Below are 24,275 nucleotides of genomic sequence, written 5' to 3' on the forward strand. Positions count from 1 at the left end.
AAAATAAGGCTGCTACTACAAACCAAGCTTGATTCTTGGGGGATTGTTTGTTAAGCTGCTACCTTAATTAAAGTAAAACCCAGTGCAGGCTCTTCATCATTTGTCCTGTCAAAGCAGGCACAGTTGCACAGTGGGATAGCAATGTCAAAACACAGATGACTTTGTTATCAAAGTGTTGACATGATGCAAAGCGGTATGACTGTCTATCAGTGATCTGCGTCTGTCAGGGGTAAGAATTAATCAAAGCCAGAGAGAAGCACAGCGGTTGGTTTCTATAGATGAAGCGTAGATGATACTTAATGATTGAACGGTATGCTTTTTTTTTACAGTTGGTGGACAAAATAACGGGTTCCATTTACAGGCAAAGCAAAAAAATGCTGTGTTATTGATACAAACTACTGCAGATTTGACCATGGAAACAAGAATTTAAATGAGTTGCTTGGTTCCTTTAATAATAGCAATATAATGACAACATGACTGTATTGAACTTAATAACTGTAATGTCTTATTTACTTAAATTAAATGGCTCAGTTGTGATTATACAGAATCAAAAAGAAAGGGAAAGGTGTGACAAAGATTATTTCAACCACAAAGCATAACTGGGGAATCGTAAACATATCTTCAAAAGTGAATTAAACTGTAATAAGATGTCACACGCACTTGAGACACCGTGTCCCAGATAACAAAAACATCCTTCAGGTAAAGTGATTGATTGTGAAACTCTGTGCATCTTGATGAGAAAGGTAACAAGCTTAGGGGGATGGAAGTAGTAAAACTGATTGTGCCAACCTTAAACAGCCCAGATAGCATAGTCTTGTAATGTTTGCTGTGCTGTAGAACTGTTTCCTTCTGTTCTCCAAAATATCAAAATATCAAAACTTTCTTGACAATCTTCCTATACATTTGCCATGGTTAACTGCAATTTAAACATCCATCCATTTCCTTTACCTGCTTTTCCTTTACAGTTTGCAGTGAAACTCGTGCCTATCTCCAGCAGCCACTGTGCGAGAGGTGGGGTACACCTTGGACAAGTCGCAAGTCCATCCAAGAAATTTAAACCTATTTTAATTGTTAAGTATATTATGACTAAAATGATGTAAATTGTTTAAACTTAGTTTTTTTTTCTAAGATTTTCTCTGTGTGTTGTACATTTATCACTGGTACACAAAGAGACCAATTGATCCATATGAAATTATTAAGGGGTTATAGAAACTGTCAGAAGAAACTTTGCCACCAAATGTAAAATCTGACAAGTATGGAGATACTAACATTTAGCCATTTGCTTATCTTCTTTTTAGAGGAAAATCAGAATAAAAATAATGTCACTTATATCAGTGCATGTTGCAGAAATGTAAAACAAAAGGCATATGCAAGATCAAAATTAATTATGTTAATGCCAATTGTAATCTTAAGCCGATGCCATACTTTTAAACGTGAATCCACTATATGGACCTGCATAAGTTGTGGAGAAGAGATTGCTTCTTCAGCTGCAGCCTCTCCCTTAGCAGAAGGCCAAACATCTTTGTCCTTGTTAAAGTGGAACAAATCGCCCCAGGACTAGCCCTCATCAGTATGGATTCACACAGTTAAACTTCCTCATCCAACCCTTTGGCTCAGTATTTTCTCAGTCCAGTTCACTGGCAAGACAGTTGGCTATGGTGCCCAAAATAAGGATGAGAATCCTTGTTCTCCATCTATTGATTGTTATTTCTGTGACACCAGCTGTGGAAAATTAGCGTAAAATTATCCCAGAACATTTTCTCGATTGCCTGAAAGAGAAGCAATATAGGGAGGGAGAGACAGAAAGAGGGAGGGAATGTTTGAAGGATTTTGTGGATTGGATATGGGTACAGAATTGGAGGGGAGTGTTTTTCAAAGGAGAAAGTCTCTTTTAAGAATTTTTGCATCTTCATAGATTATGCAGTCAAACAGGCATGTAGTATGGAACAGCACTGGTGTCTATGCCTATGTATATAATGCATATAATAAGACATTTACATATTTCCTTTAGTTATAAAGACAAGACAGATAACAAAAGACATATATATTTTTTTTTTCTTTATCCAGAAGATTTAATCTGAAACAGTAATAAAACATCTCCAAATTTGAAGTAACAATATGTTAAGAATTCATCCATTTGAAACACTTTTAAGGGTTCCACTTCAAAACCGCTGCCAGAAAATCAGCTGCAACACTTCAAGTCATTTACATGTAGTTTCAAACTTCAACAAATGAGATGGAAAAAATGGAACAGACATCAACCTTAAAAAAAATAAAAAAATAAAAAATAAATAAATAAATAAAACTGCTTGCTTATTGAAGTGCTGAGGAGAAGGACCATGGACCCTGCTAAAACTTGCTAATGAGAGCAGTGCTTCATGTTCTTTCCCTTGAATTATTAAACAAATGATATAAAACATTTATGCTAAAGTCAAAATCTCACAAAATCGTTGCATGGATGCTGGAAAATGAAATAAGAAGTTCGAGATACTGTTGAGGTTGTGCACATTTTCACTGTTTACAAAAGTCCTACACATGCTTATGTTAAGTTATTACTGTCAGATTAATGTTTTAACATAATGCATATTTGCTGCTGTTATGTAGACAGATTATATTATTATAAATATAGCGTAACCTTTCACTCATTGTTTTCTTATTACTATTAAATCTAAAGTTTAAATGAAAACACGTCATCTCATATAATTTAGCTATGTATACAACAGACTGACATTCATTTTTCACCTGTTTCACTTTAAATAAATAGATATAAGGTATACTCTGTTAAACAGCGTGCTTGGTAGGAATTTTCACCATTCTGTGTGTGTGCATGTGGGTGGGTGTGGGTGTATGTGTTTGTGTGGAGGGGAGGGGAGGGGGAGTGTGTGGGGGTGTGATGTTTAGAAACAAGTCTTACAGCTAAAGAATTGAGGAGCTTAACCTACTAATTGCAACCTCGCCTTGAGGCAATACCTCAAATTGCATTTTCTCTTCCTCTAAATCTGTCCAATTTTCTCCCTACTTCTTGCTGCCCTTCCTTGACTTTTTACTTTTCCAATCACTTCCTTGTATTCATCCATCAGTTACACTGACCCATGTGCTCCTTTTTTTCCCCGTCTCTTGTTGCTTTATAGGTTATGGGAATTCATGTCTCATTCTGCTTTTATCTGATGCCAGGAAACTACCACTTTGCAAGATGGTGCTGCTCATCACATCAATCTTGACCCAAAAGTATGCTTTACCTTTTAGAATACCACTTCATAACAAAACAAATTTTATTTTAATTTTTCTTCACTGTGTCAGTGTAAAGGCAAGCACAGGCTGAAGCCCAGATATCAAAAAAGATGTGCAGTGTTATTTTACCAAATGTATTTTGAGATAGAGTAGAAAATTGTTTAAAAAAAAAGGTAAAGAAAACAATTTGATTCCTTGCATTTTGTATTTTGTATTGAAAAGATGCAACTGATTAATCTCTGGGGAGTTAGTTCTTATTATAAACTACATTTTATGTAAAAACTGTAAAGAAATAGTATTCAGTTCTTCATTTTTAGCCACTAAAATTTGGGTATTAAAGTATGTTTAAAAAGGGCTATGGGATTTAAGAGCTATAGCTCCTACAATATTGACTCAGATTTGCTCAGATTTAGGTAGGATTTGTGCTTTAATGTAGTATTTTCTTTCTCTTAAATACTGACTTTGCAGAAGAGCCTGTAAAAATGTTATAAGGTATTCAGTCTGAACCATAGCTCTCGCCTAATGACTCCACAGGTGAGCCAAATGTATGGGTCACTGCCACCAGGCGTATACACACCCACAGTCACCCTGACACTGGCCATTAGCAACTCCAGTGGTGAGAGCTAAAGAGAGGATATGGGCAATAAGATTAAAGTTATGCAGGGAAAATAAATACACAGTCAAAAGGAGGCTTTGTTAGAATGACTGATGCTGGGTTGTCCATCATGCGAGGTGACAGATAGACACATATATTGTATACACAATCTTATTCTCCTTTCTCTTATGGAGTACCACATTCACTCAATCATTTATTTATTATCTGCCTCTGCAGTGTACCCTCACAGGATGGTGTTCATACTAACAAACTGTACATATTCACAGCTGGTGTCAGTTTGGTCTCTGGCTGATTGGCTGTCATTTTTCAGTCTGTATTTAGTGGCTAATTAGCATCCAGTTAATGATCTCTCACTCACACTAACTTCCTCATTTTATCCTTCTCTCATCGGTAGATGATCCAGAGAGGGTTTCTTTTAAGACGTAAGGGGATTGGGTCAAGAAGCTGTTCAGACTTCCGCTTTAACCTTTTTTTGTCTTTTAGAAAAAAAACATGGGCATACAAAAATAGAAGTAAATGCAGCTGTGCTTATTTTTTAATTTATTTATTTTTCTTTCAAGATGAAAGAAACTGGCACTTAGACTGGCAGTGTGGTTGGGTAAAATCTTCTTCAGTCTAAATTACTTGTCTAATGTATATTTTGTCCAGGTTTTTTTTTTTTTTTAAATCACTACAAAGAGGAACCAGAGAAAGAAATCTGTGCTGACAGACAATCTTTCTTTTATTAGGGCTGCAGAAATTATTTAAAAACCGCAGCAGGCATGCTGTTAATCAGTTACTGGTTTATGTAATATAGTTTAAGCACAATGACATCTAAGAAGACTTATTTTTATCCCTTATTTTTATCTTCATAAAATCTCTGCATGGCAGCAATGAACAGATAAAAAACAATCAAATTGCTCTTATTCTAGCCTGTTCTCCCTCAGTTGGTGTCAAACAGTAACATTTTGTTAGGAACCACACATTTGCTTATTCTTACACAAAAAAGCAAATCTTCAGGACATCAATTAAAAAGACAAAAAGTAGTGTTTCACATGTTATTACTGTGTTGGAACATTGATAAGAAGGGGTGCATTCTAAACCTTTTTCTTTGTTTGTTTGTTTGTTTTCTTCTTTTTTTTTTCCTGAACCCAACGAAGAGGTTAAAGCTCAAACCTAACAAGGAGACTGTGTTGCCCCTGCCTCAGCAGGTATATGCCCAAATCAAACAAGAGAAAAAGCAAGAGAAAAGCATGATAAACAATAACTATATAAAAATAAATGAATAAAATGTGAGTGCCCCAAGACATACCTAAATGTCAGTTTCATGTTTATGGGACTGGCAGTCTTCCTTCACCCAATCTCCCACTACCTTATGGGGATTTTTCAGATCTTTATATGTGAGTGGCATTTCCAGGGTTTGCTGTTGATGATTGAGATAACTGCAAGCTGTGTGTGAGAAGCTGACACCGAAGTATGTCTTTTGCACATCTAAAATACACCCAAGGTTTGGAATGAATGGCATTATTTCAACCTTTGGAAAAATTAACATTTGCTTATTTTTGAATACCAGTTTTCATCAAAAAATAACACAATTTTTTTTTGAAAGTGTATCTGAAATCATTAACTGTTGAAATATTTGCCTATTTTCACTGCTTTATATAGCCTTTCTGATGACAATACATAAACACATTTCTCTATTTGCAGTAACGCAAATTAGACAATTAAAATGTATGTCACAACATGCTTTAATAACAATGGTAAAGAACTATTGTAGAAAATGTCTCTTGACTGGATCACAGATGCATACATTGTTAATACCTGCCATAAAAAAAACACAAAAAACAAAAATTTGCAAAATAAAAAACTTAAAAAACTTTTTCCTGCATGTGAATATAGCATGAAGAGATGGAAGGAAATATACAAGAAACAGAGAGAGAAGGCTGAGAAAGTCCACAACAACTGGAAGCACAAATCATGAATAGTTCCATGAAAACTAAAACTGTTGAGTCTGTCATAATTTTCTTTCTGCAATAGTTAATACTGTCCAAGAAAAACAGTTTTAGATTGGTAGTTGACTGAAGTCTAGATCATTGACATATTCTCCCAGTAAGATAACAAAGAGCTTCTTGTAAAGTTATTTTATCCAGCTTGCCAGTATGTGTGTGTGCGCAAGCATGTTGTGTCAGTTTGACGTGCGGGTAATCAGCCTGGCTAATGGAGTCCTCAGGCAATTAATGAATGCCTCAACTCAACCTAAGATGAGACATAAAGAACACACACACCCATAAAACAAGTACAAATATCCATACACTAATCTCCCCTACATACACAATAAGCTCAACACTAATGCAGTAAACTTCTCAAACCACCCAAGTCAGCGTTTCCATTTAAAACCAATTACTGAAGGCATATTTCATTTTCTAGTAGATCTTCAGTGGCTACACAAAACAAGAGAGCAATTCATTGCAGCCATCAGTTATCAATGACAATTAATCAATACAATAATGCAACCCAGTGTAGGGAGCTTGTGAACGCACTCATGGGAAACATGCAGTGACTCAAACAACAAAATGACAAACACACACAAATAAATTCATTTATACATTCGTTATATGAAAATATATATTCAAAAGTACACACATGCTTTTAGTAAAGGATATACATTGACAATTGTTTGCAATGTGTTCATCTTTATACATTTTTTCTGTTACTTTCTTGTTCTATTTATTTATTTTTTTCAGCTCATGTTTTTTTCCCTGAGGTTACTGTATACTCAGGCATGTGCAAGATAGCACATCAACATCACAAAGTTGTCGTTTTTACGCTGTGTCTGAAATGTGCCAAATGTACTGCAGTTCTTCTTTTGAACAGCAGGTGTTGTTACTAAAACTAAATCACTTCATAGTGGGAATCACATCTGAAAAAGAGTTATGTTCAGGAATCTTTAAATTAAATTGTAACAACAGTTCCATTGTATCTGATTTCATTTTAAGTTGTTTTGTTTTTTTTAAGTTTTGGTAACATTAGGTGTGTCTGTTTAACCAGACACCATTCACAAAGCATGTGACAAGTTACACAAATCAAGATGTTCACAATTGGCTGAAACAAAAGAAAAACAACAACAACAACCCCTAACCCTAATCCTCCTCAGGCAGTTTATCAAGCAGACTTGTACAGCTTTCATTGTTGCACTAGCAATCACTGATATGAAGTGTTCCTTAAAATCAGATTAGTAATGTTTTTTTTATTGGTAAAATAAAATAAAAATAAAAAGCACATGTAATAAAAGTTAGTTCATTTAAGAGGTGATAATTAAAAACAACTTCAAGATCGAAAAGAAAGTCTTAAACAGTATTAATTAAATTTAGAAAAGACAAAAAGAGTAGTTCAATTTAATTTAATTTGATAAAATTTTAGATGTACTTGGTATATTTAGCATTATGAAAAAGATAACTATTGTAAATTGAGTAATTTGACAGTAAACTTGCTATATTGTTAAATAAATGTTACACTGTGGCATTTGCAATAGTCATAAAATGTCAGGTATAGAAAAAACTTGATGCTTTGATCCAAAAGAGAAAAGGTTCTTGTCTTCCATGATAATCTACAAGATAAATTAGATTCAGCATGACATTTTGCTACATTAATAAATTATTATCATATAAATATGACATGGTGAGTCAATTAATGCATTAAACAACCTAATTTCTCCTTTAAAATATCTTCAGATGACTAGTCTCAATAGACTTTAAATCATTTATGTTTTCTATGTAGCTCCACTCCTTTACAAAATGACCTCAATCATTATGAATATCCAAGAGTAATTGAGTGTGAGCTGACAAGAATCTCATTGTTTTAGCAGTCAGAAAATCAAAATATGAAGAAAAATCAAAGTAATAACCAGATAGTGGTGATGGTGGCAAATGACGTTCTTACCTTCTGGACAACATCAGTCTTATAAGCAACACACCCAACAGTTTTTAAGCCATTTGTATCTAAGCCACAGTGATGAACAAGCTCACGTTTAGACAAACAATCCATGCCTGGAGCTACTCTCTCCCAGCTAGGATACATTTTTATTCATATTCTGATATAAATAGCCTCTAAGTGTTTTAGTGGGCCCTAGATTACACTTCTAAAAGTACTCCTATGGTCAAACTAATTTGTAGGTGCTAATTTTTATGTGGAAATCTGATTCTTCAAGAACAGTTTACCCTATTAAAAATGCATGGTACTGGTTAAAAATGCATGCTAGTCGACTCTAAATGAGAGCTGATCCTAGTGTTTCTGAGTGAAAATAAATAAATAAAAAGAAAAACCCTTTGAAGAAGCAAGATTTTTATCTAATTGCAAAGTAAGTGTGCTGGGTCAAAATTCAATAGACTCACTTGCAGATAAAAATTTCTCACAACACCTACAGATAAAGGTTTTGTATAAACTGTGCTTGAACACCTCTGAATACACTTTATTTTGTATTATAAAACAGTTGATGCATTATCAAAATAGAGCATAATTAACACACAGTATCTTTTGGGCCTAAAGTCCCTAAACTGAAATAAAAGTAAAAAATTAAAAATCACAGAGATCTAAAATGTGCACAAAAAAACAACACACTCAAAAAAAATATTTAAAAAAAAACCTTACAACCCTTCGAGTGCACAAGGTATCACATTATACATCAAACATTAATAAAGAAAATTACGTTTTTGCCTTTTAGAAGCATAATAATAAACTAATTACAATGTATATTTTTTAAATTAAAACAGTTTCTGTTAACTGAGAACTCCTTTCCCAGGAGTAGAATTATAAGTTCAGACTGGAAATATGTGACCAACAAGTGTGAATATATCCTATTTTGTGTTGATCAAATATACAGCTCAGAGCAAGACACATCAGTCCTACAAGGTCAAACTTTGCTGTGTGCCTACTAGACTGAAATATGAGTTTTATTTTAATACAAATGTCTGATAAATTAGGGGATATCCTCTTTACAAAGCTGCCACTTTAAATCTTCAAACTTACTACAGAAATACAGCTTGGAAATAGAAACAAGTGTCAACTTGTAATATCTTAAAAACCCAAGTAGCAGCAGAGGTTTGCATTGAATGGTGATTTTATGTAACTATGAGTATGTGAATCTTACAAAAGTGCTTTGTTTCATTGTCATTCTATGACATTTATTTTTCTGTACCAACTGAATTCAAAAATGTGTATTGTATGTATTTTTCTTTAACTCAACAGGAACTGCAAGAAGTTGGCTCCAAATGATCATAACTGGTGGTACTCAGAAGTGATCATTCTCATCATATGCTTTTGCATTCACACTTTGAATCCATCCAACCGTATTACTTTCTATTCTGTGCAATGGCCTCATCATAAGCAAGTAGTATGTATTTACCAAGAGCTATTATCCATCCTACTAGTGTGTGAATTGTACACAGTCCGTGTGACTTTACACTGGCGGAGTAATTACTCATCACACCCACCATGAACTGAAGAGGATAATGAGATTGGTAAACAAAAGGCAGCCATTTTGGCAGCGGCCAACTCACTTACCTTCCTCAGTGGTCTCCTTTGACAGGTGTTTGTGAGCTGCTGTCTATATATGCATGTATGCATTAAGTGTTTGCACAATTTGTGTTCCCTTGAAAGCAACAATAGAGAGAGATAAAAAGCAACTTAGCAATGCAAAGTAGCCATTAATCCTCTCTTGCTTTCTCTCTCTTCTTCCACGCTGTAATTAAACAGGTAAAACTGCTGGAGAGAGGCTTGGGTGTGGCTACGAATGAGCTTTTCTGTGTGTGAACGTTTTTATATCTCAAATCTGTCTGTGCTGACACATGATAGCATTTAAAGGAGTTACATTCCACGTAGAGTGTGTCTGAATATTTTCCAAAACCTTTCTCTGTATCTTTTAACAAAGTCCCCCTGGCTTCATGTCAGGTTACATTCTTACCAACTGCCTGAAAAAAAAAGGCTGAAAACAGAACTTTACAAAGACACAAAAAGCAGGAAATGTGCATGAAAGACAGCCCTTTATTTCTCCATGATTAGTTCTCTGAACTGGCTGACTCTAATCAGCACTTTGGCAAGGGGAGAATTATCAACTGGCATCAGAGGCTGTGAATAAAACGCAAGTGGGTGAGGAATTCATATTAGTGAGAAAGTTTAACAGTTGGAGACAACGCACTGAACCAGTCTGTATTGTCTCTCTGTGTGGATGTGTTTGTTTGAAATGTGCCGTTTAATAGATCAGGTTAAACCGTAGGCTTCCAAATATTTCATGAAAAATCTGAAATTTTGTTAGTACTATAAATGCTTTTTAAAAATGGGGGAAAATACACTGCACTGAATAAAAATTTGGAGCAAAAGAAAGAAAGAAAAAATATATATTTACATACACATATTGCATATATAAAGTTACAGAGAGCAAAGGTTTGAACATTACTAATTAAAAAATATATATTGTCAGCAAAATATTAGTTAGGTCGTAATACGACCTCATCCTGTTTCCATCCTTTATATTACAGTCAATAGAAATATGCTGACTGCAGGGGAGGGAAGTGGAATGCACTTATTGGAGGAGCGTTTGCCCTTTTGATAGAATATATTGATATAATTATATACTAGGGAGACTTTAGCCAAGTCAGATGTGGATGTTTCAGGAATTGACAGCTCTATGTGAAGCCTCTGTGATCGAAGCTCATGTAAATCTACAGAAGTGTGGAATTTGTGAGCACTTAGCAACGACTGAAGCAGCTGGCTATAACATGATGAGTTTGGTTTTGTTTCACACTCTGGCTTTTCCCTGAATCATGCTAAGTTACATCAAAGTTTCTCCGATCCTTGTCAATTTAAAACTGCTTAAAGTTTTGTTGACATCACATTATCACTTTATTAAAATTACTTAAGTTAGTGAATAATTGCTGAGTATAAAGCTCAGAGCAAATATATATGATGTGCATTTTTTTTCCTGGACTATACACACATGAATAAATAAATTAAAACCTATATTTTGTTTTTAAAAAAAAAGGGCACTTCCCTCCTAGATCTTTTTTTTTTTTGCTTTTGCAAAACTGTTTTAACTTTTGTTTGCATCTTTAAATAGTCAGCTTCATAATACTGCAAAAACATTGTGCTCACAAAGACTGATTTACTGTAGTATTTACAGTGATTGGAATGTGGTCAACATGGGTCAAAATTGCATCCTTTTTGGGAGATAAATAAACGGTACAGTTTGTCAGTTTTGCCACTTCTGTCCCGAACTTAACTTTGCGGTACTTTTCCTTATCAGTTGACATGTAGAGCATGGCCGAATAAATGCCTGCTTCCAGGGGAAAATGATTTAAAACCTCGCTGATAATGGTTTAGGAGTGTGGCTTGTGGGGCTAAAAAAAAAAGAGAAGTTTGAAAGAAAGTGGTTTTTGTTCATCTGCCAGCAAACAAGCAATCCCTGGCTGTGTTGTTCATCACAGTGTGAAATGAAAGCATTCTGAGAAAAAATTCTTAACCTCATCATTTTTAAAGAATTTTCTTAGTTCACATTTAGCAGCACCCTGCTGTGTCAAAACAATTGATATAATTTCCATTCTTTTTATAACTAAGCCAGCTCATGCTGTGAGCAGTGATCTTATTATTTTTCATTTCTCTTATTGTGGCAAAAGCAATTTCTGTCTTTACCAAGCTGATTAGTTAGATTGATTACCTATATGAGCAACCCAATTATGTACACAATTATGTGCTCAGTTACATTCTTTTTGCTTGTTAACTTTAATAGATGTAGTCCTTTTATAATTGCCAACTTATATTAAAGTACATTTGGGCAGTTATGTTAAAGATGTTAACAGAAAAAAAGGTAATTTAACACATCACATCTACTTCTTTAATCATAAATTGTATATAATCTGACTGGTATTGCTTTTCTTTGAATAAGGCAGAAGACATATTCCAAAACAATATCCAATTAGAACTATGTGTAAACATAATTTGCCTTTGGATTAGTTCTAATTTGAGTAACGATTCTTCATGGTTTCATTGCTTTGTCTACAGTACTATTTTCCTTCCTCTCTCATTCAATCATATTCATTTTCATTTGTAAAGTTTCACTTTTTTTATATTTTGTATGCACTAGAGTGGCATGAAGGCTGAAGAAATTATTGCTGCAAACCCTTGAGAGCTGACAGCGCTGGCCCTGAAGAAGAAAAACAAAAATGGTCACATGTTTTAGAATTTGACTGTCTTACAAACATGAAAACACATTCATCTTGTCAAGCAAACGGATGCCTTTTACTCCAGAACTTGTTTACTTTTGATCTGTTTTTTCTCTTTAACATACTATTATATTTGTTTTAGTCAATTTGATCAATCAACTTATGACAAAACTGGGTGCATTTGCCCATTCACATTTGACAATATATAATCATGTATAGCCACTTTTCCCAAAAGAAGACTAGAGCGACTACACAAAGACCAGTCTCTCTAAAGTCAGTGGTTTAACCATTAAGAAAAGCTACAGAAACATGACAATAAAAATCATTTGAGAGGAGCAGTGGGTCAGCATGTACAGGGTCATCTAGAAAACTACCAAATTTTACTGCTATATTATCAGTGGTGTATTGTAATCTCCATCTTGCAGTTTCTGTTTTGCAGAAAAGAAATCAGTGCTCGTTGATGTCAACATATTTTTGCACTCTAAACAGAAACTCAGGGATATGTGACTCAAACTCCTCCAAACTCTATTTGGCTTCGATCAATAATGGATTTTTTCCAAGTTATTATCTTTCACCATGAATTTCTTCATCAAAGTAACACAAATAAGTGGGACCAAAAGGTAAATCTGTGACTTCATTTGCTAAAGAGATAGATATTGATTACCTGTAAAGCTGAGAAGCTTGTGCCATACCAGACACACGAGCGTATTACTAAAATCCTGTAGATGCAAATGAGTTACTTAGTTTTTTTTTGTTTTTTTGTTTTTTACTGCAGACAAATCTGCTTACTAGTGAGCCAGTGTTTTATGCAAGGCAACAAAAGCTACAATAAAACTCAGATCATAAACTCGATCCTTTGTAACATTCAAAGCCGAGTAAAAATCTTTCTTATGCTGGATATTTTTATGCTATACCACATGATATAGTGAGGCAAAATATTTAGGAGAATAATAAAGTGTTATTACAGTGTCAAAAAAAATAGAGAGGCAGGGAGTGAGACAGACAGTATAAGAGGAGATAGGGCTGAGAAATGTTTACACTGATACATTTTTATGCTGAAATTTCACAGTAACTCTGACTTATCTGCATATCTGTATTCTTTACAGGGAAAACGAAATAAAGTATAAGGCAGATAGAGACTGAAGAAGGAAATTGGAGACACCGATGCACATTTCTGCTGTCCCTTAGAAATGTTCAATATTCACCATATAAACATTCTGGCAACGCCTTGATTTTACAGTGCTGTTGCTGACACGATATACAAAAATCTTGCTAATTTCCACCTTAAAGAAAAAAGAAATCTCACCACTCATCACGTTACCTTTCGTTTTGCATTGAATTTGAGGTGAGACAGCTGCAATGTCGTGTGCGTCTGTGTGTGTCTTTTCATGGCACAGGTGGAGCTGACAGCAGGCAGTGGCAGAAAAGCAAGGTTTAACACTTGGCAGGGCTTGAAGAATCTGTACCAAATGCTCATGATGCTCTTACAGGACACACATACACACAGTGTTGCATGTATTTATTTAAACACTATATATTTTCTTGTTTCAGAAACACACACCTGTATATAAAATAAGCCTGTATTCAGAAGGTCTTGTGTCAAGCTCACATGTCTTCAGGATCTAATTTATGATTTTTAAATGAGACTCTGTGGACTCACTACAGACATCTTTAGCTTTATTCAGGGTAAAATCTTTGCTATAGTTCTTTCTTTTTACTTTAACACACTTTTGTATTTTTCAGACTTTTCAATTTACAATTTTGCACACCTAGGTTTTGTATATTGTTAAACTGAAATAAAAGAGAATGACTATAAATCTTTTTGTAGTATCAGGAGTGCATTAAGTTTGCCTTACCTGCATTTTGTATGATTCATGGGTCCAATCTTCTCTCACACGCTCCCACACAGCAACTTGAGACCGTTTTTTTTCTTTCTCCCTTTGCCGTTTTTACTCCACTGAATTGATAAGAAATGACTTGATTACTGTATCAGAAAATAGATTTGTAAGGAAAAGTCATGATGGAGGAGGCTTTAAAGATGGTGGACAACAGCTCAAGCTTTTATTTTGAGTGACTATCATACTGGAGGTTCTATTGCCGCCTTTTGTTCCGATTTGGAAGCTACTGACCTGTGAAGAGGGCTAAAAAAAAATGTTGAAATGTATCAACTTTTTGTCATTGCTTGTTATTAATTCCATGTAATAATATATGATACTGGCAATAAAATATGTCCTCCATTAGTCATGGACAGTAACTTAAGTGGTGTGAACGAGTCACTGCAGAATGACCTTTTAGTAATGAGAAGTTAGTGTTTTATTTTAAACAAGCTGTAGCTCCATACATGCTAAAATGGAAGCAATTAATACCAAATTCCAAACCCTCTGTATCCCTCATGCTTTATGATCAACTTAAAATTCTCTTTTTTTTACCCATTTTTCATATAAAGGTACAATTTTACATTATTTATCTTTTGGGAAGTTCTGATATGAATGGCAAATGATGCCAAGTGACATGATCACTTACCACATAAATGAGTAGATCTGTGCAATAACTCTCTTGTCTGACTGTCCACCTCCCTCACAACATTGGGAATCATGTCAGACACTGATTTCACTGGAGACATATCAGTGATTTGAGGTTTCTTTTCTCAGCTCAATTTATACAGCCCTGAACCCCACCATCCACCCACACAAAGACACACACGCAAATACACAGATATGCCATCCCTTTTATATTTCATTTTATCAAATGTCCTCAATTTATTATTATCCCTGCTCGATGAAGCTACAAGCTAAATATGGATCTTTGTGGTTCTCCTTAGTAATTTCCCCATAGACTACTGTGGATAAATTAGTTAGAATTGATTTTCTGTAAAATATTTGACATTGCTTTTCTTATATTTCCTATCATATTCTTGACATTCACTGACTGGACTACATTAAACAAGACTGGACTGTTTAGTCCCTGTTTGGGGTTGTGAGTGTTTGTCAGTCTGCATGAGTGTTTGTTATTAAATGGGCATGGCTTAGATCATGAATTTGAATCAGTGTGAACATGTTATTTCATCTCAATGAGAATATATGACAGTGTGCCCTCCAGGGAAGTGTGTGTGTTGAAAGCTTATTGGTTTCTGATTGCTCCCTAATCACAGCAGTGGCATTGCCATGCAGTCCATTACAAATATGGACACACACATATGCGTGTCTTTGTATATGTGTGTGTGTGGAAGCAGACAATGATGGAAAACACCAAGCACGGTCAGATGCAGATTTGGGCCCTCACATAGACATCGCTAATATGGTAAATGGATTGAATTTTTAGAACACCTCTCTAGTCTTTCTGGCTACTCAAAGCATTTTCACACTACAAGTCACATTCACACACACACATACACACATTTACCAATTCACAGAATTCACACCCTTTATAAAAATATAATGAAAACTTCCCCATCTAGCTTGACTTGATTAGCTTTTTTTTTCTTCATCAACAACCTTTACTAAAAAGATGTTTAAACAACTTTTGTTTAAACATTTGCACATGTCTACACAATTGCCAAAACAACACGTTTCAATATTAAAAATATACACCATGCAAATAAAAATTGTGTTAAAAGTAATTATTTAAAAAATGCTTCATCCTTTGCTCCACTTGAAAGTTTGTTTTATAGCTGTGTACCTTAACCCTCTGAACCTCAAGCACTTTTAAGGTGCTGCTTTGCTCACTCAAGGTTAATTTTTCTCTGCAATGTGAAGTCCTTCAGTTTCTCAGAAACAGCACAGTCATCTCTAGAAGTCATGGCAAGCTGAAGTGTTGCTTCTGTAATATGGCACAGTTGCATCATATTGTATAGTCGTTATTTTTGTCTTGAACACAGGATGGCCTTTGTTTCGTACTGCTTCTTCATTACATGCATCTAGTAGATGCTTTTGTTAAGAATTTTTAAAAAGTGGGATTTTCAGTATCTTGGTAACTGGAATTATATATTGAAGAAATTGGGGACTAAACATTCAACTTTCCAATTAAAAGATATTTAATCTTTCAATTAGCATTCATAATCTAACTCTGGCATATCTGTGTCTGAGTGCAGTCAGTCTGGACTCAGACACAGATAGGCAGGTCTGTGTGGAGGCAGGTATTGATGGTCAGAATGGAAATGAGGGTGATAATAGTGAAACAGAGTAAGGTGGTCCATCTGAAGTGGAAGCTCCTGTACTGTCATTATTCAATTTAAAAGTAAAAAAATGAAGTGGAACATATAATCTACTAGTATTACAATACACACGTTATTTATCAGTAGTAAAATATATTATTTTAGATTAGTGTCTTACTGATTCTGTTGCTGAAATGCTAAACAAAATGGATGGATGGATAGATAAATGGCTTCTTCATAATAACAATATAACTTCCTAATGAACTTGAATATAACTGCTCAGTGGGACACTTACACACCTGAGGTAGAATACACATGTACCCCACATCAGCACCAAAGTAACCCAACCAATTTTTTTAGGATTTTGCTGCTCTCACATAATGTTGTATCCCCACTTATATTGCATGGCCGGTGGTTTCTAAGATTATTGAATTGGGTTTAAATTGCAAGCTACTTGTCTATGTTTAAGTTTAAAAGTATTTGGTAAATTTAAAATAAACTTTCTATTGGCAAACTTTGGACCTCTTTTTGTTTTATTTAGGAAGACATCTTCCCAAAACAATGACTGAAGGTAGTTTGGTTAAAATGTTAAAGCTAAAAAGGAATCAATATTTTTCATACCTAACAGACTTGACAAAAAAATAACTATTATTAATAGTATGCCATTACTTATTAGTGTCTGGAATCTGAAATAAGTCTTTACACATCATCATGCATGTGAGGAACCCTGGGACCCTGAGCAAACCACTGCTTGTTAGGTATAAGTAATTAATCATGTAAATTGCATCCTCCTCTCTCACCCCAGGGACAGATGGAGGGTCTTATGTTTGCATTTATGTAGGTGTTCAGCATCACATTCATGGTGATTAGCATGGGGCTGGCATAATGAAAAGCACTATACTCTAGATTAGTCAGGAACAGCTTGGATTAACTCTGCAAAGGAGTGTTTTTCTCAGAAGGAGAGTAAAAGTATCATTACATTAGGTTAGAACATTGCCTTTATGCAGAATAGCTTTAACTCTGAACCATTTTAGTATGTTTACTGAAGTTTGTAAAGAATTTTATATTTTCTAATGTTTATGAAGAAAGTTAAGTTTTATTCTGTTGTTCTTCTGCTTTTGAAGCATTAAACTTTACAGATGAGAAGGGTTTTTTTTATGTTCTAATTTATTTATTGGCCCATGGTCTACTCTGCATAACACAATGTAGTTCCACTAATTAAATTAAAATTTTATAGAAGCTCAACAGAGGAAAGTATTGCCATTAATTCTAAATGTACTCAGTCTCAGGACTCAACATGAAAACATTTTAAAAAGTTATTAGCCTTTTTCTCATTTAAACACAAAGTGCCTTTGTTTTATTACCATTTATTTGTAATCATAAAAAACTAAAAACTGCACAGAGTCTCTGCCATTCAAACAGTTGTTGCACACACTTTACAATAGTACTTCAGAGACTGTTATCATTACAATTTTAGTACTTGTTAATATTCTAATTAATGTAAAATTAACAGACAAAATGATGAAGACAGACTTGAGCTATACATTTCTGTATTCATTGTATTAACTGAAAAAAACTATCTTTCTATTTAAACTTAATTTACTATTAAAAGACAACTGCTTTTTTAACTCTGCTGAAGCCCTCAAAAGAGAAAGAGACAAAGAGAGGTAGAAAAGCCTTTTGGTCAATTTGACCTGAGGCCCCCGGGAGGGTTTAATATATATTTTCCCCTGAAACATACAAAATCTTGTGAATAATTACTTTAAAACTAAAGAAAAATACATTGTAAATCTTAGCAACATAATTAAAATTATTTTAATTAATAAAATAAAAATACTACCCAACATATATACATTCTGTATATAGATTATCAAATGTGTTATAGATTAGGTTTTTTTTTCTTTTTTAGAATAAACTACACACATCCATCCATCAATCTATGCATCCATCTTTGATGACTCCACTTGTCTTATAGCCATTATTATTTTTTAAATAGAATCCAATTACACATTTTTTGACATTATTTTAAAGATCAGTCTTGCTGATGCAGATAATACAGAGCAGCAAAGCTCAAAAATCAGAACTGACTCTGTTTTGCTGGAAGGGGTGACCTCACTGGTTTCTGATTTATTCAGGAAACTTGTAAATATGCAAAATCAAATTGTATTCTTTTGTCTGTTTTATGTTTATTTTATGCTGCTTTCCAAAAAGTGAGATTTGAAATAATACATATTTACAGAAGAGCCTAAAGCATGAATTCAGAATTATATTTTGTATGGATTTCCAACCAAATCTTTGCTGCTTTGCTTTTATAATTTTATTATAATTGGAGTGACAACAAAGATAACTCGAACTTGACCTTTTAAGATGGCATCACAATTGTTTAATATATTTTATTGGGGAACATTTGGCCTACATAAATAAGAAGCAAACATTCTGTATGTTTCTCATCCAAGACAGACAATTTATGTAATTACGGCACTTTTTGGTAGTTGACTGATGAAATTTTTTTTATTTTATTTTATGTTTTACTAATAATGGAATACCAAGAGGTAATAGATTAAAAAAAATAAATGTGTTGCAATACACAAAGATAAACATATTAATAAAATATGAAATTATATTTTTGATAATAGCAATTTCTTTAACGCCACAAAATTAAGATGCTTATATTCAGTCATGTTCTGACATGCCTTAGCTGTTCTGGATTGTTCAAGTGAGTTTCTCATTTTAACAATATTTTCACCTTCTTTTTGTTGTGAATAAGACTTTCGTGAGAGGATAAGTGTTTTACACATTTTCATTAGCCTCACTGCAACGGCATGAGATGAAAGCAGCAATCTCCCAGAGCATCTGGTTAGTGCTGCTGGCTGAAAAGTGGTACCTGGTGGGTACATAGGTTATCTCTCAAAATTAGTCAGAAGCATGAGGAAATCTGGATAATTTGCAGTTAATGTGGCATTTAATCGGCAAAGAACAAGCAGAGGAAGGAAGATACAGAAAGAGCAAACAGGAAGCAGAAAACCGAGGAAGGAAAACGAGGATGTAAAAGGCATGTCTCAAGGCTTGCATCAGCATCCATAAGGGTGCATTTCCCTCTCTCTCTTTACTGCAGCAGATGGTCTTGGTCTTTAATCACGGAGTGCATGTGTGTGCGTGTGTGTGTGTGCGTTGCAGAAGAGTAATTATGTGCCTGAAGTGTTTTAGTATTTGTATGTGTACATGAGAAGAATGTTTACCTGGATGACAAGTCCACTTATGTCTAAATGTTTATGTGACGGGAGTTAGTTATAAGTTGTTGTCACCAATAACAATAGCACAATTTTAACAACTGAAAAGAGATTTTTATTGTGATTCAGGTGGCAACATGTATATTGTGACAGTGTCTATATTAGATCACTAACTTGTAAAAAAAAAAATCCAATTTTGCAGGTGGTTTGTTCGCTCTAGCCTGACTTGACTGAGAATGATAACATCTGTATTACATAGTTTATATGATCATATCCATTAAGTAGTATGTTTTTATATTGATTGGACTGTTGTGACACTGAGTTTGTGTCTGCTTATTTATGACTGTCATTTCAACGGTGATGACCATTTAAACCCTTTAAAATAAGATAATCAAATAGTTCAGTATCAGATGGATGCTATAGAGGGTAATAAAATGCAAACTAATGTTGCACACATGGACCATTGATGGTCAATAAAAAAAACTCTGAGGCAATCAATTTACTACACAGTATTTTTTTACATACAATGAAGCTGTAACTCATAAGTGAACATACACAAGAGAGGAACTAGCATGACCCACAGTGCTGTGTTTGGTTTTAATGTTGTTGTTTTTTTCAGGCAAGTATAATTGAATGTAATTGTAACTGAACGTGCATCCATTTATTTTTTTGTACCGACATAATTCTGTTCAGGGTCACAAAGAGCTGGTGCTCATCTCTAGCAGTCAATGGGTGAGACGTGGGTTACATCCTACATAGGTTGCCAGTCCATCACAGGAGCAACACAAAGATGAACATGCACACACTCTCACACCTACAGGCAATTTAAAATCTCCATTTAACTCAACATATGTGGTTTTTGGACTGTGGAAAAAACAGAAGCAGCATGGAAACTCAACACAAACAGGCCCCAACCAAGTGTGAGACTCAAAACATGTTTGCTGTAAGACAACAGCACTAACGAATGCACCTCTTTGCCACTTTGTAATTAAATGTAAAAAAAAAGCATAACCCTCATACTGAAAGAAAAAAATAAGTTATTTTTACAAAAATGAAATGATCTAAATATGAACTAAAATCTTTCTAACTGTTTACAGTTCTACGTTTCCTTCCTTACTAATAGTTTTAAAGACCAAAAAAAAAAAAACAAGCTCAATATCTAATATTACAGGGTGAAATGGTATACATAAATCAGTTAAGTATGTATATATGTGTGTATGTGGTATGTGTTTTGGGGTCACAGTTCAGTATGGGTTTGGTACAGTCTCAGCTTTTTATTTATTTTGACTTTTATACAATATTGCACTAATAATAGCTCGTTTTAAATTAATGCTTTTCTGCATACACATAGATAAACACAGACACACATCTCCACCGTACTGAGAGGTCACAGCAGGTCTACTAACATCACTCATATTGTATGTGACATTTTATACACAGAAATTACACACATATACTACGAGTGTTGACTATGTAATGAGGTAATCCCTTCTGTACTGTACAAATTTATACACACAAACACATACACCTGCCAGACTAGTGGGTGCCAGCATGTTTTAACCCTGGGGCTTTGCTGGCAAGAGGACAGAACAGGAGGAGAGCAAGAGACTGAGTGAAGCAAGAGAAGGCAAAATGGAAGACAAGCCAGGTGGTGTAAGGAAAACAGCAAGATGGCAAAAACACATGGAAAACCAAACGGGGTGATTGTGCAAAACAAGAAAAATAAGGAGCAGAAATGATGAGAGCATGAGAGGAATGAGTCAGAAACACAAAAGCAGAGAGAAAATCAGGCAATGTGAGGCACGAAGCTGACCCCGAGTTGAGCCGCATTTGTTGTCAGAGATACAAAAAGGAGGAAAGAAGAAACAGTGGTGAGAGAAGATAGACGATCACGGATAAAGCAGAGGGAGATAGAGAGAAGTTCATGATGAATAGTACAGTTGTATGCTGCTGACCCTGGGACGGGGTGAGCTCGTTCAGTCTGGCACAGTTTCATCACAGAAAGACAGATGTCCAGGACATGAGCCAACTACACACACCTGAAAGGAAAGAGTGTGTGCACGATGAGCTGGATGTTAGAATTGGTTAGACCATATAGGAAGACTCTTACCTGAGAAAGAACCAAGAAGATTTATTTTCTTAATCACAAAACTGTGCACAGTACACGCAATCCGCAGCATGGAAGTGTTCAACTGAAAGTGTTAAAAATAAGACTGAGTGAACGCATGAATGCTTTTAAGAGTGTTGCAATGCCCCAAACCAGCTGAACTTGTTAGAACAAGTCCTATGATATCATCAAGCCTCGATAAACACAAAGATGATTAAAAAATATATTTTAAAAAATTCCCCAAAACTGCCACTACATCTTCGAAATGGTTGGTGACAATTTAATGAGTCATAATACTGATAATTACTGATGATTGAGGCAGAGCAGGAATGTAACAGATGGGTGCAGAGACTTGCTTCCTGCCTCCTGCCCCTGCTTTGTGCCTAACAGTCCCTCTTAGAGTCACTTTGAACAAGTGGTCAGCTGAGAGTAACAAGGGGGTACCCCATCTGTAACCCATCCATTGTCTCAACTTCTCTTTTTTTCCTCCCCTGTTCCATCCTCCATAACTCTTTCAGTGAAATCAGTTTTACTTATGTCTAGCCAGCATCTCTTTTCTGCCGAGCTGAAGTCTCATTATCATTATTCCTCCCTCTTCGATTAGCCACTATTTCATTTTGTCCTCCATCTGTCCATCTAATATTTTTTGCTCTGTCTCAGTGTCTTTTCTCTGCTTTTTTTGTCTTGTGCCAGGTCCTCATCCAGGGTACCAGCTGCAACCCCTGCAGCACTACATTCTCTCCTGACTGCCAAGCTGTGTCTCTCTCTTTGTTTTTCTTTCTTTTTTTTTTTTTTTGTTTTTGAATGAAAGATCACATCTCTATTTGGGGACAGTTAGCCCGTGATTTGTTGTTCTATGCTAACACTGATGAAGGGACAAATCAGTTGTAAAACAGTGAAGCTTTGAATGTTAATTTTAGTTTCTTGCTTTGTTGTTAAGCGAACAGTTTTCCGTTACATCCCATGGTAGAATGAAGTATATAAGGATGTCAGAGCCTAAAACCAGAAAAAAAAAATAAAGGGATGACAAACATTACAGTCAAAGAAAATGGCTGTTTGATTTCTCCCATATAAAGTCTGGTTGCAAGGATTGTGATTTAATCTCTTGTGTATAATGTGAAGAATGGGCCATATAAGCCTCCATGTGGCTCCTAGATGATGTGGCCAGAAGGTTGTCAGTGCCTGTCGAGAATGCAACCAAAGAACACAATGATAGACACCAGTGGTGAGGGAAGCCATCAAACTGAAAAAGGAGGCCCTTGTGGCTTGGTTGTCCTACAGACTTCTGATGCAGCTGACAAATACCAAGTGGCCAAAAACGCTGCAGCTTCTGTGGTTGTGGAAGCCCTAAACTTTGGTGTACAAAGAATGTATATAGCCATAGAGAAGCATCTTTTTTTGGCCTCAAGAAAATTTTGTCTCAGGAAGGGGATGCTCTAGAGTGAGAGTGTGAACTGGCACTGGCAGAAGAAAGAGAGAGATCTTCCAAATTCATGACTGGCCATAGGTGAAATGCTCCCTGCAGATTTGGGGTGAGCTTTTTCATCAAGTGGAGGATTAATGTCTGATTTGCAAGCAATGGTAACATGAAGCAAGACATAAATAGACAAGCAATAGACAAATTTAGGCTATTTCTACAGTAAAGAGGGCTTGCTCTATGGATGGATGGATGGATGGATGGATGGATGGAACAAATGACAGCTAAATAAATAAATAAAACAGTCATTGACATTATCATCATTTTACAACTGTTTTTGTTTATTGCAGAGAATAGCAAATACTTTATTTGCAAAACCAAAGTGTTATTACTGCTTATAAATTATGCTTAGTTACATAGGGGGTGCTTCTACTTTTTCTTGACACCAAGACAATGGCTCCAAGTCACACCTAATGATTTACAATGTTTATGTGGAGCAGGCCAGTAGGGCAGTAGGACTTGGCATTATCTTTGCTATTCACAGTTAAGGAGGCATTTTGTGAGTAATTATGAGTTTTCTTTCTGTTTAGGCTGGACTTTTTAAGCAAAGCTGGTCTATGGTGATAACAGCACAATCCAGTTCTTTCTTGTATTTCTTGCACAGTGTAAAATTGTCGCTCATTTTAGTCAATTCCATTGCATTTAAGCAGCATTTTTTCCCATAAAGGCATGTTTTATTAATTTCAGCAGTTATGAAGTCCTGTTTTCAAGCATGAGAAAACATAAAAAAGGACTTTCATCACCAGCAAGGAATGCCTTGTTGACTGATGATGAGAATTTCTACAGTTATTGCAATTTTTAATATTGCTTTGCATGCTCAGATAGTCTTTGGCGTTAATTCACCACTTCAGTGATCTCAGAGACTGGTTTAGAAAATTGTTTTAATTACAGGCATTTTGCCATTGCTAGCTATTGTAAGCCAATAATTTGAATAATTATGGACAGTTGGCTGAATCTGACAGTCTCACAGCAAAATATGCTGAAAGATCAGTGCAAAAGAAAAAAAAAACATTTGATTTAGGCATAAAAACATACTATTTCTTGACATATTTAGTGAGTGTGTTATTTGTTGTATAATTGCAGTTAGCTGTAGTACTGAAGAACTTATTTTGCCTGCATATAAATAGTATGTGGTGTCCTAAAGAAAACATGTTATCTTATGTTTTACAAACTGACATAAATTTCTGGGGAAAAAAAAAATGTTTTGGTAAAAAAATAGAAAATAACAAAATAGCAGGATTACTATAGGAAAGCATGCTTACATAGCCT

General features: G+C 35.0%; 2 protein-coding genes across 2 annotated transcripts in view; one reads left to right on the top strand and one right to left on the bottom strand.

The window, feature by feature from the left end:
• The window catches only part of tusc3 (tumor suppressor candidate 3), a 193,052-nt gene extending 171,429 nt beyond the window's left edge, over positions 1–21,623 (bottom strand). Inside the window, exon 1 of the mRNA XM_037974776.1 lies at positions 21,533–21,623. The gene's annotated coding sequence lies outside the window, so the exon portion shown is untranslated. The remainder of the gene's footprint in view (positions 1–21,532) is intronic.
• Positions 1–24,275, top strand: part of LOC108241435 (zeta-sarcoglycan) — a 271,208-nt gene that overhangs the window by 105,827 nt on the left and 141,106 nt on the right. The gene's annotated exons all lie outside the window — the stretch shown is intronic.

The sequence above is a fragment of the Kryptolebias marmoratus genome, linkage group LG3, assembly GCF_001649575.2.
Source record: "Kryptolebias marmoratus isolate JLee-2015 linkage group LG3, ASM164957v2, whole genome shotgun sequence".
NCBI classification, from domain to species: Eukaryota; Metazoa; Chordata; class Actinopteri; order Cyprinodontiformes; family Rivulidae; genus Kryptolebias; species Kryptolebias marmoratus.